Raw genomic sequence first — 19,564 nt, 5'->3', positions numbered from 1 at the left:
TATCCAGAACCAACACCAGCGATGACAAATTGTAATCACCAAGAACGCAGACATACTGGTGATCTTCAAGATTGTGATGGATGTGAGCGATGTTGCTTACATGAGCCTTGTATACCTTGGAGCGGCTGCTTGGCGGTATATGAGACCATGAAAAAGATCGTCTCCAGGGATCCAGAGAGTAATACTCAAAATTGATCTAGAAAAAAATCTTCGTTTGCGAGACCAACAGATGTACAATGCAAGTTGTTGCCGTAAGTTGTTTTTATAACTTGCGAAAAACTTGATGAAGTCTAGGATCGAAAAATTCATTGTCATATGAATCCATGTTGAGCCAAGTTTTAACAAGTATAACTACATCGCAGTCGCATTATGAAGTTGCCAAGTTGAGAGACTGCGATTTGGTGCGCATACTGTTTTGAAAATAGATTCTGAAAGATGTATTGCTTAGGCTTGCCTTTTTAATCTGGACTTCACTCTCCTTATTCTCTCTCAGAATGTTCTCTGTTGTAGAGCCCACGTGTACTACGTCTGGTCTCGAGCAAAGACCAAAACTTCCTTGGGGCTTACACAGAATCGTCAGTAACGTTGAAGTGCGGATAAAATTGTGAAGCTGATCATCAATGCATGGGTTGCAAATGCAATCCATAGACTCATATCCGGAAAATTGCTATTAAACTTAAGAGCGCCAATTGCTAAAGAGTATTTTTTCAGAGAAGTAAGTCCAGTCTGGATGATATTAAGCCAGAATCTCTTAAAACTTTTAGATAATTATGTTAGAGAGAGTCCCCAAACTAGGCGCCGAGAGGGAGTGCTGCACAAAAAATTTGAGTGACTCCGCAGAGAAGGTGCTTCGGACAAACATGATGTGGAAGTATAACTGCCGAAAAAAGCTACTTAGAAGCGATTTTCCCAAGCTCAAGTCATTGTCTCTTATATCAGGAAATCTAAAAGCAGTTGGAGAAAACTCAGACCGATGCTGAGCACGGGCATAACGAGCGTGGCGATAAATGATAGGCGTGAAAATGTGGGCAAACGATAAAAGCTCGAGCTTCAGTCCTTCTATATAAGTTGAGAGCGTGGCGGAAGAACAGAGCGCTACTCCAACATGTGAGGCGCGAGTTGTCGGCGAAGTTCGCACAAAGCGGACAACGAAAGCTTCAGCTGACGTTGCTGTTGAGTGCAATGTATAAAGAGTGCAGTAGGAGCAGTTGACCTGCGGCCGCTGATATTGCGAAAACGAAGCAAGATGAGGAGTATCAGAAAAATGTCCCGCAAAACCATCGGCGCCAGTAGAACGGTTTTTTGGGTTTTTTTTCTGATAACAGACATCAGATTTTCCAAATTTAGAATTTGACCATCAACAATCGGCCTATCCCTGCGTATGAATAAGCTGACCTTGATTGGACTGAGCCGGATTTCATCACTATAACCGGTCTGAAAATGTTGCTCCACAAATTGCAGCTTCGAAACATCTAAGGTAGCAACCAGCTCCCAGCATAGGCTACTTTTATATTTTATTAAGTCCATTTTGTATACTTTATATTATTACTTATATCTCCATTACATATTTATTTCATATTCATATTACACTTAGAATCTCTATATATCTTAGACTTTCTATATAGACTTATAATTCCACCCTACTTACACTTTCTATATCACTAATTTGAGGCCCACCCTATGGCCACCCTAATGGGCCCGAAAGCTGAGCCAACAGATTGCGCGGTTAAGGGCCGTGGCTTTGTTTCATTGGTGGCCAGCGCTCGTACGACTCTTGCAACTTGTGCTGGGTCAGCGGTCTGACACGGGCATAAGGCCATGCATGACTTTTGTTAGTTCTTAAGCTCAGTTTGATTTTATATTCAATAAAGCGAGGATCGCTAGAAACGAACTACGGCTTGGCCGTTACATTTGATTTATTTGATGAAATTGGTTATCGTGCTTCAAGGGCCGTAGCAACGGAGTTAGTAACTCCTATCATAAACTTCCCAGCAAGAAGGAAGTATACCCTTGGCAACCGCCAGGCATCCCAGTGGAAACCAACCATCTGGAAGCTACCCTCTCCCTAGCTGTGGCATGTGTTCTGAATCTGCCAATATGCAAATTTCTATTGCCACAACTTCGAGTTGCTCACAGCTAGCGGCCTGACCAACTATGTGCCTTTTGTTCCCATGATTCTTCTTTTGGCTTTTTGTAGTAGCATGAGCCGGTGCGGGGGTACCGGGTCAGCTTGGTCCACTTGACAGGCAGCCAATGAAGCTGGAGCCAATGGCCACCACTTCTTTACGCTGGCTGGCATTAGGATTATCATCAATTAGACTCGGAAAAGCCTTTAGAAACTTTGAATTTATATCATTGTAGAAGTTCTTCCAAAACTTCTCCAACATTAGAGTCTGAATCGTTACTCATAACACACCTGTCACACTGACAGAGTAGATTAGGCAAATAAGTTGGTGTGGCAGCCTTTCACTGCGAGCGGAGAGCACTCTGGCTCTTATTATGTCAGTCCTCTATATACTCTTGTAGAGTGCGGATCGCACTGAAGAAATAGTAAATATTGTTTGTATATCTGAGTAATTGCGTGCAGTTGGCTTATAGTTATTGGGTTGTATACAGGTCATTACAATGGCGACGAGAGAAAAACCAAACAGAATAAAAGGAAGACCGATAAAGAATTAAATTCATTTCTGCTGTATGTGTGCTATTTTGGTACATACATACATAAAAAAGAATAAGGTGTGGCCGCTTCAATGAAGCCCAAGAAATACTAAAAAAAAAGATTGTGGCCACATTAAAGCCTTTGCTGGTCACTCTAAAGTAGACTGATCAAAGTAGCGTGGTCGCAAAGTTACACTGAAGAAAATTGGTAAGTCAAATAGAAAGAAAAACAAAGTAATGGCCGAACTAAAGACATTTCTATGCAAAAGCTTAGGTAAATCACTCTTACACCTTTAGAAGATAAATTAAATGATTTTTTTCACCGATACGCAATTCGGTATTAGAGCGACATTTGTACCGTGGCATGACTCCGCGGGATGGTGAATATTTCACCGAGTTTCTTATGCGATTGCGTCAGCAGGTGAGAAAGTGTTATTTTGGTAGTTCCAAAACAGAAATAGGAGATATTTGTCTCAAGGATAAACTAATTGATTCTCGGGCACCGGCTGAGCAGAAGAAAAAGTTGCTGTCGACTGAACAGTCTATGGATGGAATCGTATCTGTTTGCCTAATCACTGTGGACGGCAGTACACGTAGTGGCGAAGCGCGCAAGAGAGCGTGCGAAGACAACTACAATATATAGCCGCAGAATTGAAAATCTGCAATTAAGGTCCGATCATAACGAGTGATACACCAATCGAAAGGTATCACACTAACTAAGAAGATTGTATACCAAGATTTTCGAAATATAGATTTGTTTGGGAGAAAAGGCGGTGAAAATGTAAAAGTACAAATTTAGAAAATTGGAGCTGCTGGATACGGTGGGGATAAACGAACTACGGCTTGGCCGTTACATTTGATTTATTTGATGAAATTGGTTATCGTGCTTCAAGGGCCGTAGCAACGGAGTTAGTAACTCCTATCATAAACTTCCCAGCAAGAAGGAAGTATACCCTTGGCAACCGCCAGGCATCCCAGTGGAAACCAACCATCTGGAAGCTACCCTCTCCCTAGCTGTGGCATGTGTTCTGAATCTGCCAATATGCAAATTTCTATTGCCACAACTTCGAGTTGCTCACAGCTAGCGGCCTGACCAACTATGTGCCTTTTGTTCCCATGATTCTTCTTTTGGCTTTTTGTAGTAGCAGGAGCCGGTGCGGGGGTACCGGGTCAGCTTGGTCCACTTGACAGGCAGCCAATGAAGCTGGAGCCAATGGCCACCACTTCTTTACGCTGGCTGGCATTAGGATTATCATCAATTAGACTCGGAAAAGCCTTTAGAAACTTTGAATTTATATCATTGTAGAAGTTCTTCCAAAACTTCTCCAACATTAGAGTCTGAATCGTTACTCATAACACACCTGTCACACTGACAGAGTAGATTAGGCAAATAAGTTGGTGTGGCAGCCTTTCACTGCGAGCGGAGAGCACTCTGGCTCTTATTATGTCAGTCCTCTATATACTCTTGTAGAGTGCGGATCGCACTGAAGAAATAGTAAATATTGTTTGTATATCTGAGTAATTGCGTGCAGTTGGCTTATAGTTATTGGGTTGTATACAGGTCATTACAATGGCGACGAGAGAAAAACCAAACAGAATAAAAGGAAGACCGATAAAGAATTAAATTCATTTCTGCTGTATGTGTGCTATTTTGGTACATACATACATAAAAAAGAATAAGGTGTGGCCGCTTCAATGAAGCCCAAGAAATACTAAAAAAAAAGATTGTGGCCACATTAAAGCCTTTGCTGGTCACTCTAAAGTAGACTGATCAAAGTAGCGTGGTCGCAAAGTTACACTGAAGAAAATTGGTAAGTCAAATAGAAAGAAAATCAAAGTAATGGCCGAACTAAAGACATTTCTATGCAAAAGCTTAGGTAAATCACTCTTACACCTTTAGAAGATAAATTAAATGATTTTTTTCACCGATACGCAATTCGGTATTAGAGCGACATTTGTACCGTGGCATGACTCCGCGGGATGGTGAATATTTCACCGAGTTTCTTATGCGATTGCGTCAGCAGGTGAGAAAGTGTTATTTTGGTAGTTCCAAAACAGAAATAGGAGATATTTGTCTCAAGGATAAACTAATTGATTCTCGGGCACCAGCTGAGCAGAAGAAAAAGTTGCTGTCGACTGAACAGTCTATGGATGGAATCGTATCTGTTTGCCTAATCACTGTGGACGGCAGTACACGTAGTGGCGAAGCGCGCAAGAGAGCGTGCGAAGACAACTACAATATATAGCCGCAGAATTGAAAATCTGCAATTAAGGTCCGATCATAACGAGTGATACACCAATCGAAAGGTATCACACTAACTAAGAAGATTGTATACCAAGATTTTCGAAATATAGATTTGTTTGGGAGAAAAGGCGGTGAAAATGTAAAAGTACAAATTTAGAAAATTGGAGCTGCTGGATACGGTGGGGATAAACGAACTACGGCTTGGCCGTTACATTTGATTTATTTGATGAAATTGGTTATCGTGCTTCAAGGGCCGTAGCAACGGAGTTAGTAACTCCTATCATAAACTTCCCAGCAAGAAGGAAGTATACCCTTGGCAACCGCCAGGCATCCCAGTGGAAACCAACCATCTGGAAGCTACCCTCTCCCTAGCTGTGGCATGTGTTCTGAATCTGCCAATATGCAAATTTCTATTGCCACAACTTCGAGTTGCTCACAGCTAGCGGCCTGACCAACTATGTGCCTTTTGTTCCCATGATTCTTCTTTTGGCTTTTTGTAGTAGCAGGAGCCGGTGCGGGGGTACCGGGTCAGCTTGGTCCACTTGACAGGCAGCCAATGAAGCTGGAGCCAATGGCCACCACTTCTTTACGCTGGCTGGCATTAGGATTATCATCAATTAGACTCGGAAAAGCCTTTAGAAACTTTGAATTTATATCATTGTAGAAGTTCTTCCAAAACTTCTCCAACATTAGAGTCTGAATCGTTACTCATAACACACCTGTCACACTGACAGAGTAGATTAGGCAAATAAGTTGGTGTGGCAGCCTTTCACTGCGAGCGGAGAGCACTCTGGCTCTTATTATGTCAGTCCTCTATATACTCTTGTAGAGTGCGGATCGCACTGAAGAAATAGTAAATATTGTTTGTATATCTGAGTAATTGCGTGCAGTTGGCTTATAGTTATTGGGTTGTATACAGGTCATTACAATGGCGACGAGAGAAAAACCAAACAGAATAAAAGGAAGACCGATAAAGAATTAAATTCATTTCTGCTGTATGTGTGCTATTTTGGTACATACATACATAAAAAAGAATAAGGTGTGGCCGCTTCAATGAAGCCCAAGAAATACTAAAAAAAAAGATTGTGGCCACATTAAAGCCTTTGCTGGTCACTCTAAAGTAGACTGATCAAAGTAGCGTGGTCGCAAAGTTACACTGAAGAAAATTGGTAAGTCAAATAGAAAGAAAAACAAAGTAATGGCCGAACTAAAGACATTTCTATGCAAAAGCTTAGGTAAATCACTCTTACACCTTTAGAAGATAAATTAAATGATTTTTTTCACCGATACGCAATTCGGTATTAGAGCGACATTTGTACCGTGGCATGACTCCGCGGGATGGTGAATATTTCACCGAGTTTCTTATGCGATTGCGTCAGCAGGTGAGAAAGTGTTATTTTGGTAGTTCCAAAACAGAAATAGGAGATATTTGTCTCAAGGATAAACTAATTGATTCTCGGGCACCGGCTGAGCAGAAGAAAAAGTTGCTGTCGACTGAACAGTCTATGGATGGAATCGTATCTGTTTGCCTAATCATTGTGGACGGCAGTACACGTAGTGGCGAAGCGCGCAAGAGAGCGTGCGAAGACAACTACAATATATAGCCGCAGAATTGAAAATCTGCAATTAAGGTCCGATCATAACGAGTGATACACCAATCGAAAGGTATCACACTAACTAAGAAGATTCTATACCAAGATTTTCGAAATATAGATTTGTTTGGGAGAAAAGGCGGTGAAAATGTAAAAGTACAAATTTAGAAAATTGGAGCTGCTGGATACGGTGGGGATAAACGAACTACGGCTTGGCCGTTACATTTGATTTATTTGATGAAATTGGTTATCGTGCTTCAAGGGCCGTAGCAACGGAGTTAGTAACTCCTATCATAAACTTCCCAGCAAGAAGGAAGTATACCCTTGGCAACCGCCAGGCATCCCAGTGGAAACCAACCATCTGGAAGCTACCCTCTCCCTAGCTGTGGCATGTGTTCTGAATCTGCCAATATGCAAATTTCTATTGCCACAACTTCGAGTTGCTCACAGCTAGCGGCCTGACCAACTATGTGCCTTTTGTTCCCATGATTCTTCTTTTGGCTTTTTGTAGTAGCAGGAGCCGGTGCGGGGGTACCGGGTCAGCTTGGTCCACTTGACAGGCAGCCAATGAAGCTGGAGCCAATGGCCACCACTTCTTTACGCTGGCTGGCATTAGGATTATCATCAATTAGACTCGGAAAAGCCTTTAGAAACTTTGAATTTATATCATTGTAGAAGTTCTTCCAAAACTTCTCCAACATTAGAGTCTGAATCGTTACTCATAACACACCTGTCACACTGACAGAGTAGATTAGGCAAATAAGTTGGTGTGGCAGCCTTTCACTGCGAGCGGAGAGCACTCTGGCTCTTATTATGTCAGTCCTCTATATACTCTTGTAGAGTGCGGATCGCACTGAAGAAATAGTAAATATTGTTTGTATATCTGAGTAATTGCGTGCAGTTGGCTTATAGTTATTGGGTTGTATACAGGTCATTACAATGGCGACGAGAGAAAAACCAAACAGAATAAAAGGAAGACCGATAAAGAATTAAATTCATTTCTGCTGTATGTGTGCTATTTTGGTACATACATACATAAAAAAGAATAAGGTGTGGCCGCTTCAATGAAGCCCAAGAAATACTAAAAAAAAAGATTGTGGCCACATTAAAGCCTTTGCTGGTCACTCTAAAGTAGACTGATCAAAGTAGCGTGGTCGCAAAGTTACACTGAAGAAAATTGGTAAGTCAAATAGAAAGAAAAACAAAGTAATGGCCGAACTAAAGACATTTCTATGCAAAAGCTTAGGTAAATCACTCTTACACCTTTAGAAGATAAATTAAATGATTTTTTTCACCGATACGCAATTCGGTATTAGAGCGACATTTGTACCGTGGCATGACTCCGCGGGATGGTGAATATTTCACCGAGTTTCTTATGCGATTGCGTCAGCAGGTGAGAAAGTGTTATTTTGGTAGTTCCAAAACAGAAATAGGAGATATTTGTCTCAAGGATAAACTAATTGATTCTCGGGCACCGGCTGAGCAGAAGAAAAAGTTGCTGTCGACTGAACAGTCTATGGATGGAATCGTATCTGTTTGCCTAATCACTGTGGACGGCAGTACACGTAGTGGCGAAGCGCGCAAGAGAGCGTGCGAAGACAACTACAATATATAGCCGCAGAATTGAAAATCTGCAATTAAGGTCCGATCATAACGAGTGATACACCAATCGAAAGGTATCACACTAACTAAGAAGATTGTATACCAAGATTTTCGAAATATAGATTTGTTTGGGAGAAAAGGCGGTGAAAATGTAAAAGTACAAATTTAGAAAATTGGAGCTGCTGGATACGGTGGGGATAAACGAACTACGGCTTGGCCGTTACATTTGATTTATTTGATGAAATTGGTTATCGTGCTTCAAGGGCCGTAGCAACGGAGTTAGTAACTCCTATCATAAACTTCCCAGCAAGAAGGAAGTATACCCTTGGCAACCGCCAGGCATCCCAGTGGAAACCAACCATCTGGAAGCTACCCTCTCCCTAGCTGTGGCATGTGTTCTGAATCTGCCAATATGCAAATTTCTATTGCCACAACTTCGAGTTGCTCACAGCTAGCGGCCTGACCAACTATGTGCCTTTTGTTCCCATGATTCTTCTTTTGGCTTTTTGTAGTAGCAGGAGCCGGTGCGGGGGTACCAGGTCAGCTTGGTCCACTTGACAGGCAGCCAATGAAGCTGGAGCCAATGGCCACCACTTCTTTACGCTGGCTGGCATTAGGATTATCATCAATTAGACTCGGAAAAGCCTTTAGAAACTTTGAATTTATATCATTGTAGAAGTTCTTCCAAAACTTCTCCAACATTAGAGTCTGAATCGTTACTCATAACACACCTGTCACACTGACAGAGTAGATTAGGCAAATAAGTTGGTGTGGCAGCCTTTCACTGCGAGCGGAGAGCACTCTGGCTCTTATTATGTCAGTCCTCTATATACTCTTGTAGAGTGCGGATCGCACTGAAGAAATAGTAAATATTGTTTGTATATCTGAGTAATTGCGTGCAGTTGGCTTATAGTTATTGGGTTGTATACAGGTCATTACAATGGCGACGAGAGAAAAACCAAACAGAATAAAAGGAAGACCGATAAAGAATTAAATTCATTTCTGCTGTATGTGTGCTATTTTGGTACATACATACATAAAAAAGAATAAGGTGTGGCCGCTTCAATGAAGCCCAAGAAATACTAAAAAAAAAGATTGTGGCCACATTAAAGCCTTTGCTGGTCACTCTAAAGTAGACTGATCAAAGTAGCGTGGTCGCAAAGTTACACTGAAGAAAATTGGTAAGTCAAATAGAAAGAAAAACAAAGTAATGGCCGAACTAAAGACATTTCTATGCAAAAGCTTAGGTAAATCACTCTTACACCTTTAGAAGATAAATTAAATGATTTTTTTCACCGATACGCAATTCGGTATTAGAGCGACATTTGTACCGTGGCATGACTCCGCGGGATGGTGAATATTTCACCGAGTTTCTTATGCGATTGCGTCAGCAGGTGAGAAAGTGTTATTTTGGTAGTTCCAAAACAGAAATAGGAGATATTTGTCTCAAGGATAAACTAATTGATTCTCGGGCACCAGCTGAGCAGAAGAAAAAGTTGCTGTCGACTGAACAGTCTATGGATGGAATCGTATCTGTTTGCCTAATCACTGTGGACGGCAGTACACGTAGTGGCGAAGCGCGCAAGAGAGCGTGCGAAGACAACTACAATATATAGCCGCAGAATTGAAAATCTGCAATTAAGGTCCGATCATAACGAGTGATACACCAATCGAAAGGTATCACACTAACTAAGAAGATTGTATACCAAGATTTTCGAAATATAGATTTGTTTGGGAGAAAAGGCGGTGAAAATGTAAAAGTACAAATTTAGAAAATTGGAGCTGCTGGATACGGTGGGGATAAACGAACTACGGCTTGGCCGTTCAATTTGATTTATTTGATGAAATTGGTTATCGTGCTTCAAGGGCCGTAGCAACGGAGTTAGTAACTCCTATCATAAACTTCCCAGCAAGAAGGAAGTATACCCTTGGCAACCGCCAGGCATCCCAGTGGAAACCAACCATCTGGAAGCTACCCTCTCCCTAGCTGTGGCATGTGTTCTGAATCTGCCAATATGCAAATTTCTATTGCCACAACTTCGAGTTGCTCACAGCTAGCGGCCTGACCAACTATGTGCCTTTTGTTCCCATGATTCTTCTTTTGGCTTTTTGTAGTAGCAGGAGCCGGTGCGGGGGTACCGGGTCAGCTTGGTCCACTTGACAGGCAGCCAATGAAGCTGGAGCCAATGGCCACCACTTCTTTACGCTGGCTGGCATTAGGATTATCATCAATTAGACTCGGAAAAGCCTTTAGAAACTTTGAATTTATATCATTGTAGAAGTTCTTCCAAAACTTCTCCAACATTAGAGTCTGAATCGTTACTCATAACACACCTGTCACACTGACAGAGTAGATTAGGCAAATAAGTTGGTGTGGCAGCCTTTCACTGCGAGCGGAGAGCACTCTGGCTCTTATTATGTCAGTCCTCTATATACTCTTGTAGAGTGCGGATCGCACTGAAGAAATAGTAAATATTGTTTGTATATCTGAGTAATTGCGTGCAGTTGGCTTATAGTTATTGGGTTGTATACAGGTCATTACAATGGCGACGAGAGAAAAACCAAACAGAATAAAAGGAAGACCGATAAAGAATTAAATTCATTTCTGCTGTATGTGTGCTATTTTGGTACATACATACATAAAAAAGAATAAGGTGTGGCCGCTTCAATGAAGCCCAAGAAATACTAAAAAAAAAGATTGTGGCCACATTAAAGCCTTTGCTGGTCACTCTAAAGTAGACTGATCAAAGTAGCGTGGTCGCAAAGTTACACTGAAGAAAATTGGTAAGTCAAATAGAAAGAAAAACAAAGTTATGGCCGAACTAAAGACATTTCTATGCAAAAGCTTAGGTAAATCACTCTTACACCTTTAGAAGATAAATTAAATGATTTTTTTCACCGATACGCAATTCGGTATTAGAGCGACATTTGTACCGTGGCATGACTCCGCGGGATGGTGAATATTTCACCGAGTTTCTTATGCGATTGCGTCAGCAGGTGAGAAAGTGTTATTTTGGTAGTTCCAAAACAGAAATAGGAGATATTTGTCTCAAGGATAAACTAATTGATTCTCGGGCACCGGCTGAGCAGAAGAAAAAGTTGCTGTCGACTGAACAGTCTATGGATGGAATCGTATCTGTTTGCCTAATCATTGTGGACGGCAGTACACGTAGTGGCGAAGCGCGCAAGAGAGCGTGCGAAGACAACTACAATATATAGCCGCAGAATTGAAAATCTGCAATTAAGGTCCGATCATAACGAGTGATACACCAATCGAAAGGTATCACACTAACTAAGAAGATTCTATACCAAGATTTTCGAAATATAGATTTGTTTGGGAGAAAAGGCGGTGAAAATGTAAAAGTACAAATTTAGAAAATTGGAGCTGCTGGATACGGTGGGGATAAACGAACTACGGCTTGGCCGTTACATTTGATTTATTTGATGAAATTGGTTATCGTGCTTCAAGGGCCGTAGCAACGGAGTTAGTAACTCCTATCATAAACTTCCCAGCAAGAAGGAAGTATACCCTTGGCAACCGGCAGGCATCCCAGTGGAAACCAACCATCTGGAAGCTACCCTCTCCCTAGCTGTGGCATGTGTTCTGAATCTGCCAATATGCAAATATCTATTGCCACAACTTCGAGTTGCTCACAGCTAGCGGCCTGACCAACTATGTGCCTTTTGTTCCCATGATTCTTCTTTTGGCTTTTTGTAGTAGCAGGAGCCGGTGCGGGGGTACCGGGTCAGCTTGGTCCACTTGACAGGCAGCCAATGAAGCTGGAGCCAATGGCCACCACTTCTTTACGCTGGCTGGCATTAGGATTATCATCAATTAGACTCGGAAAAGCCTTTAGAAACTTTGAATTTATATCATTGTAGAAGTTCTTCCAAAACTTATCCAACATTAGAGTCTGAATCGTTACTCATAACACACCTGTCGCACTGACAGAGTAGATTAGGAAAATAAGTTGGTGTGGCAGCCTTTCACTGCGAGCGGAGAGCACTCTGGCTCTTATTATGTCAGTCCTCTATATACTCTTGTAGAGTGCGGATCGCACTGAAGAAATAATAAATATTGTTTGTATATCTGAGTAATTGCGTGCAGTTGGCTTATAGTTATTGGGTTGTATACAGGTCATTACAATGGCGACGAGAGAAAAACCAAACAGAATAAAAAGAAGACCGATAAAGAATTAAATTCATTTCTGCTGTATGTGTGCTTTTTTGGTACATACATACATAAAAAAGAATAAGGTGTGGCCGCTTCAATGAAGCCCAAGAAATACTAAAAAAAAAGATTGTGGCCACATTAAAGCCTTTGCTGGTCACTCTAAAGTTGACTGATCAAAGTAGCGTGGTCGCAAAGTTACACTGAAGAAAATTGGTAAGTCAAATAGAAAGAAAAACAAAGTAATGGCCGAACTAAAGACATTTCTATGCAAAAGCTTAGGTAAATCACTCTTACACCTTTAGAAGATAAATTAAATGATTTTTTTCACCGATACGCAATTCGGTATTAGAGCGACATTTGTACCGTGGCATGACTCCGCGGGATGGTGAATATTTCACCGAGTTTCTTATGCGATTGCGTCAGCAGGTGAGAAAGTGTTATTTTGGTAGTTCCAAAACAGAAATAGGAGATATTTGTCTCAAGGATAAACTAATTGATTCTCGGGCACCGGCTGAGCAGAAGAAAAAGTTGCTGTCGACTGAACAGTCTATGGATGGAATCGTATCTGTTTGCCTAATCACTGTGGACGGCAGTACACGTAGTGGCGAAGCGCGCAAGAGAGCGTGCGAAGACAACTACAATATATAGCCGCAGAATTGAAAATCTGCAATTAAGGTCCGATCATAACGAGTGATACACCAATCGAAAGGTATCACACTAACTAAGAAGATTGTATACCAAGATTTTCGAAATATAGATTTGTTTGGGAGAAAAGGCGGTGAAAATGTAAAAGTACAAATTTAGAAAATTGGAGCTGCTGGATACGGTGGGGATAAACGAACTACGGCTTGGCCGTTACATTTGATTTATTTGATGAAATTGGTTATCGTGCTTCAAGGGCCTTAGCAACGGAGTTAGTAACTCCTATCATAAACTTCCCAGCAAGAAGGAAGTATACCCTTGGCAACCGCCAGGCATCCCAGTGGAAACCAACCATCTGGAAGCTACCCTCTCCCTAGCTGTGGCATGTGTTCTGAATCTGCCAATATGCAAATATCTATTGCCACAACTTCGAGTTGCTCACAGCTAGCGGCCTGACCAACTATGTGCCTTTTGTTCCCATGATTCTTCTTTTGGCTTTTTGTAGTAGCAGGAGCCGGTGCGGGGGTACCGGGTCAGCTTGGTCCACTTGATAGGCAGCCAATGAAGCTGGAGCCAATGGCCACCACTTCTTTACGCTGGCTGGCATTAGGATTATCATCAATTAGACTCGGAAAAGCCTTTAGGAACTTTGAATTTATATCATTGTAGAAGTTCTTCCAAAACTTATCCAACATTAGAGTCTGAATCGTTACTCATAACACACCTGTCGCACTGACAGAGTAGATTAGGAAAATAAGTTGGTGTGGCAGCCTTTCACTGCGAGCGGAGAGCACTCTGGCTCTTATTATGTCAGTCCTCTATATACTCTTGTAGAGTGCGGATCGCACTGAAGAAATAATAAATATTGTTTGTATATCTGAGTAATTGCGTGCAGTTGGCTTATAGTTATTGGGTTGTATACAGGTCATTACAATGGCGACGAGTGAAAAACCAAACAGAATAAAAGGAAGACCGATAAAGAATTAAATTCATTTCTGCTGTATGTGTGCTTTTTTGGTACATACATACATAAAAAAGAATAAGGTGTGGCCGCTTCAATGAAGCCCAAGAAATACTAAAAAAAAAGATTGTGGCCACATTAAAGCCTTTGCTGGTCACTCTAAAGTTGACTGATCAAAGTAGCGTGGTCGCAAAGTTACACTGAAGAAAATTGGTAAGTCAAATAGAAAGAAAAACAAAGTAATGGCCGAACTAAAGACATTTCTATGCAAAAGCTTAGGTAAATCACTCTTACACCTTTAGAAGATAAATTAAATGATTTTTTTCACCGATACGCAATTCGGTATTAGAGCGACATTTGTACCGTGGCATGACTTCGCGGGATGGTGAATATTTCACCGAGTTTCTTATGCGATTGCGTCAGCAGGTGAGAAAGTGTTATTTTGGTAGTTCCAAAACAGAAATAGGAGATATTTGTCTCAAGGATAAACTAATTGATTCTCGGGCACCGGCTGAGCAGAAGAAAAAGTTGCTGTCGACTGAACAGTCTATGGATGGAATCGTATCTGTTTGCCTAATCACTGTGGACGGCAGTACACGTAGTGGCGAAGCGCGCAAGAGAGCGTGCGAAGACAACTACTATATATAGCCGCAGAATTGAAAATCTGCAATTATGGTCCGATCATAACGAGTGGTACACCAATCGAAAGGTATCGCACTAACTAAGAAGATTGTATACCAAGATTTTCGAAATATAGATTTGTTTGGGAGAAAAGGCGGTGAAAATGTAGAAGTAAAAATTTAAAAAATTGGAGCTGCTGGATACGGTGGGGATAAAAGCTCCCGGCTATTTAGCTAGTTTTATTCTTACTGAGAATACGCGTCGAATGACACCTCATTTGTTGAAATCCGATGTCCCGTTCAAAAGTAATTCAAAAAACAAGATTTTCTTCTTCTTTCCAAAATGAAAATGTTTGTCCCTTTGTGGGTTTGTATGCATCCCATCTTAGTTTTAGGGTTTTGAAAACCCTATGGGTGTATAAAGTAGATTGAAATAGAAAACGTTTGTTTTACGACTTTTGGAAAAACCCGCTACTTTAGCGGAAAATCAAAAAAAAAGCCAGATTTAAAATGCTTATAGTAGCTAAACAACTAATGCTACAGAAACGTGCTATATATCTCTGAAATGATAATTTAATTTGCTAAATACTCTTCATATTGTAAAATTGTATAAATATAATAGATTTAGAGTTATGGTAAAAAGTTATTTTTTAAAACCACTTTTTGACTATTTTCTCAAAATTGAGTCAAACGATTTCTTTTTAAATTTTAAATCATATAGCCCTTAAGATTCCTCAACTTTTGATGTATAACATTTTTTGCCCTAAAAATTACCGTTCGGAAGATATTAAGCGATAAAAAGGGCAGCTGGTTTCAGCTCCGTATACGTAATATTTCATACTTATTGGAATAAACAAGAAAAAAACCAATTTGATGAAAAATATTCTTATTAGATTTTTTCAAACGGAAAATCTGTTATGGTTTTAGGGTCCTCTGCTTGCATGAAGCTAATCGAAATAGGAAACTTGATCAATTTGTTCTACCACCTTGGAAAACCCCGCTAGTTCAGCGGGAAATGTAAAAAACGACAGATTTCTCTTGGAATTTGAAACTATACAACCCTTGAGATTCCAAACTTGTGGTATTAAAATAGGTAATTGAAGCGATAAAACTTGTTATTAAAAAGTTTAATATTCATATTATATGTTTCATTCTTATTAAAATGTGAATGTAAACAACCCATACCTTATTAGAATAAAGTTAAGCCGAAGTGGAACATGAAAGTGTGTGTTTGGTTTTTCAATAGCCAAGCCATATGGGGACGACTCTTAGTCATGGTATTGGGGTACTTAAACTCTTGTGCAAAAAAACTTCTGATATCAAACAAAAACACCTCTTAACGAGGTAAAAAGTAGTGGCGAAAGCGCTCTTAACAAAAATTTCTGATATCAACAATTGTGACGAAAAATGATATTACATTCGATAAAATAAATAAACTATATTAAATTGATGTATTCGGCACGCTCCAGTAGAAATTTTATGTGTAGGTAAATAAATATTTACTGTTGCGGGCCGAAATCATAAATTTAATATAGTTTATTTATTTTATCGAATGTAATATCATTTTTCGTCACAATTGTTGATATCAGAAATTTTTGTTAAGAGCGCTTTCACCACTACTTTTTACCTCGTTAAGAGGTGTTTTTGTTTGATTGAGAAACAGGACAGCAAACTGACGCAATCAATTTCATCAAAGTCATCAAATGGATGATCAGGCTCTATGGTGAATAAGATTGCATCGCGCACGGCCAAATGGAACAACACCAACGTGAAGTGCGTCAGATGTGGCCGAAATGATCATGTTTCAAATAGTTTGCTTTGTGCAGCGAAATGTAACAGATGTTGCAAAGTCGGGCACTTTGCTAAGAAATGTTGGACTGCTGTGAAGAGATCAGGTGGAAATCATCGAGAAGATACAAAGCGGCGCTATGTAGACGAGGCACCGGTCCGAGCAGTAAGTGGCGGTCAACAATTTCACAATCATGGGCGAAGTCGCTTCTTGCCGAGTTGGTGGTATACCAATTACCATGGTCATCGATTCCGGATCAAAGTACAATTATTAAGTCAAGATGATTCGAACTATCTACAAGAAAAAGGCGGAGCCATAATAAATCTGCGAACTGAGTCGACAAATCAATTTCGGACATATGCTGCGGATCAGTTGTTACAGATTTTATGTGTGTTTGAAGCAACGATTGCAGTTTTAGGGAATGTTGAGTCTATTGCAACCTTTTATGTAATTAAAAGAGGGTAGGCAATCGCTGCGTTGTCGGGAACAGTCGGAAAGTTGCAGTCTTTGCCATTGAGAACAATCTAAAGTAAGGGATAGAATTTGCTTTATCTCAATATGTCATAGAGGCATGTACTGCACCGAGTGAACGGATTTATCCAATAGTTATCGCATGTAAGGGTGATGGGAATATAAGGCTGTGTTTTAATATGCGCCAAGCGAAAGCAATTCATCGGGAAAATTACCCATTACCAACATTTGAGTCGTTTTAAACGAAGCTGAAGGACGCTAAGTATTTTTCTCGACTGGATTTGAAAAGTGCATATCAACAACTCGAGTTACATCCAAATAGCCGAGATATTGCAACATTTACAAAACCACAAGCACAGTATAGATACAAGCGTCTAATCTGCGCTGATAGCACAGTACCTTAGATATTTCAAAAACTACTGAAGGAACGATTAGCGAAATGCTCGAGTGCATTAAGTTATATTGATGATGTAATTATTTTCGGGAGCTCGTTGGAGTAACACGCCAAAATGGTGGAGATGGTAAGAGTTATCTGCAGGGAAAACAATATATTTCTCAACGAAGATAAATGCGTATGGTAAACACAGCGACTAAAGTTCCTCGGGCATGTATTATCTGGCACAGGCATTTCTGCTGATTCAGAGAAAGTAGAAGTAATTACGGCTATCAGGCCACCAAAGAACAATGAAAAACTTCGAAGTTTCTTTGTCCCAGATTGGCAGATACAACGGAACCGTTGAGAAAGTTGCTCAATGCGAATGAGAAATTTCTGTGGAACCAGAATTGATAGGTGGTTATTACGTCTGCAGGCATACCGTTTTCAGGTGATATAAAAGTCTGGGAAGGAAAATATATGCTGACTCGATCTCACGCTTATGTGACAATTCATACTTTATCATTTGATGGGGGCGGACAGGAAAACATGTTTCATATGATTTCAATTTCTACTTCCACACCTGCAAATATATCCGAGATTTGAGTACAAAAGAAGTGGAAAGACTATATGGCATAACATGCCTGGACAATGACTGCTGGAGTTCTGCAACAACTAGCCCATATTATCCGTTTCGCTGGAGCTGTCGGTGGCCACTGATTTATTAGGCCGTTGCCAAATAATGAGCACTTGCTAGTTCTCATCGATTACTATTCTAGATACATATAAGTAAAATGTGTGCAATCAATAAGACGAAGGTGGTACGAAATTTTTAGTACATTGGGGTATCCAAAATAGTTAGGAACAGGCATAGGCAGGAAATATTTGAGCCTAGAGCCTAAAAAATATTGTGAGACGAATGGAATTGACCTCATTACAATCCCTCCATATTGGCCTCAAGCTAATGGCGAGGTAGACAATATGAATAGGTCATTAGTAAAGCGGTTGAATATACAAATTATAAACAGAAGACTCAAAAATTAGTATTGATGTTACACCCCACCGTACTACAGGCTAACCACCATCCTAGCTTATATTCAATCGCATAATTAGACAAGATTCTGGGAGTTCAGGATATAGTAGGGGAAGTGGGAGAATCTGAAGAGAGAGATAGGGATTTTATTAATAAGGAAAAAGGAACGGTGGCAAACAAAATTAGAATAGCCACGGAATCTAAAATACAACTGGGAGATAAAGTAGTGCTAACTCTTAATTTTGATACAACAGTCTATGAGGTATTTCAGATAGACGGAAGCGTAGTGAAAATATCGGGAGGAGGTAAAACGTATTTGGGGGTTCTGGTTTAGACATCGAATCTTCTCAACAGTCGGATGGCAGGGAGAATGAAAATGGTGCCATAGCCACCACAGTTACCGCAAGCCGAATCGATTCCGGATATCTCCGTGGAGCAGCCTTTAATTGGCAGCAGAACTTGAAGCTGAAGCTGAAAAATATCGGAGGGATGTGGTAGCCTGTCACTGCGAGCGTTGCTAGGAGCGGAGAGCATTCTGGCTCTTATAAAGTCAGTCGTCAGTTATTCCGAAAGTCACTCAAAAGTGACTTTACATATGCTTGTAGAAAATACATAAAAGAGTCTTTCCCAATTGGAAAATTTTGAGTAAAAACATATTTTTTATACTTTCAATATTTTGCATTTGTTTTTTGTATAAGGGCTTTGTCGGCTTGTATACAAGGTCCCTGGCATGTAAGAAATTTTGCTGAACACAAGAAATTTACTAATAACCGTTTCTAAAAGAAACAGAAACAAAAATTGTTTTTTGTTCAGTCAAAGTAAAAATAAACTAGAAGACATTACCTTTTACAATGAAATATGTTGCAAATCGTTGGATGCTAGGTTTCTCCGCAGTTACACGACAAGTAATGTCCCCAGCTAGCTTCTTCGTAAAAACCTTAATGTTGGGACACCCACGGTCCCAGAGGGTTTCCACTTATTTCAAGCTCTGGTTCACAGCCTACAGATAGCTGAAATCTTTATTCAAATTCAAATGAGTTCACAATTAATCAAATTATTAACATTTTTCCTTACACTTGTGGCTTGCCGCTCTTTAACTTCTCATAGCATCATTTTCTTCTTGTTCTTACATTCCTAAGTTTTCCAATACTAACAATATAGAGATGACACTGGCTAGCAGTGTTGAACAACTTAACAGTATTTTTAAACTAACAGACTTTAAATTCAAATAAGTCGACTTTTTAAATTGGACAGTTAGCGTGCGGCTAAATCTTCTTATAAGCCTCGCAACATTCCCCACCTCTTGATTCTTCTGCGTTACTACGCTGAGTATCACCAATCCTTATGATGTCCAATTTAGCCAGTTTAACTGCCGGGCGAGTAACGAGTCCTCCCGGTGTATGC

At 40.3% G+C, this 19,564-nt stretch overlaps 1 protein-coding gene and 1 long non-coding RNA gene across 12 annotated transcripts in view; one reads left to right on the top strand and one right to left on the bottom strand.

Annotated features, from left to right (window-relative positions):
• Nucleotides 1-19,564, bottom strand: part of LOC108018805 (UDP-glycosyltransferase family 50 member B3) — a 450,659-nt gene that overhangs the window by 343,197 nt on the left and 87,898 nt on the right. The gene's annotated exons all lie outside the window — the stretch shown is intronic.
• Nucleotides 1,042-8,556, top strand: LOC139354063 (uncharacterized). 8 transcript variants are annotated; one of them, XR_011605167.1, is made up of 3 exons: nucleotides 1,042-4,469; nucleotides 4,536-5,756; nucleotides 5,823-8,556. It is a non-coding gene; the product is annotated as an uncharacterized lncRNA (long non-coding RNA). The 8 variants fall into 8 exon arrangements; XR_011605168.1 differs by having other exon boundaries at nucleotides 1,044-4,469; nucleotides 4,536-7,359; nucleotides 7,426-8,556; XR_011605164.1 differs by having other exon boundaries at nucleotides 1,046-4,469; nucleotides 4,536-7,675; nucleotides 7,742-8,556.

This window comes from Drosophila suzukii (genome assembly GCF_043229965.1).
Source record: "Drosophila suzukii chromosome 2 unlocalized genomic scaffold, CBGP_Dsuzu_IsoJpt1.0 scf_2c, whole genome shotgun sequence".
In the NCBI taxonomy this organism is placed as follows: Eukaryota; Metazoa; Arthropoda; class Insecta; order Diptera; family Drosophilidae; genus Drosophila; species Drosophila suzukii.
Note: the sequence above shows the minus strand (reverse complement) of the source record. Positions and strands in the feature narration are given on the sequence as shown.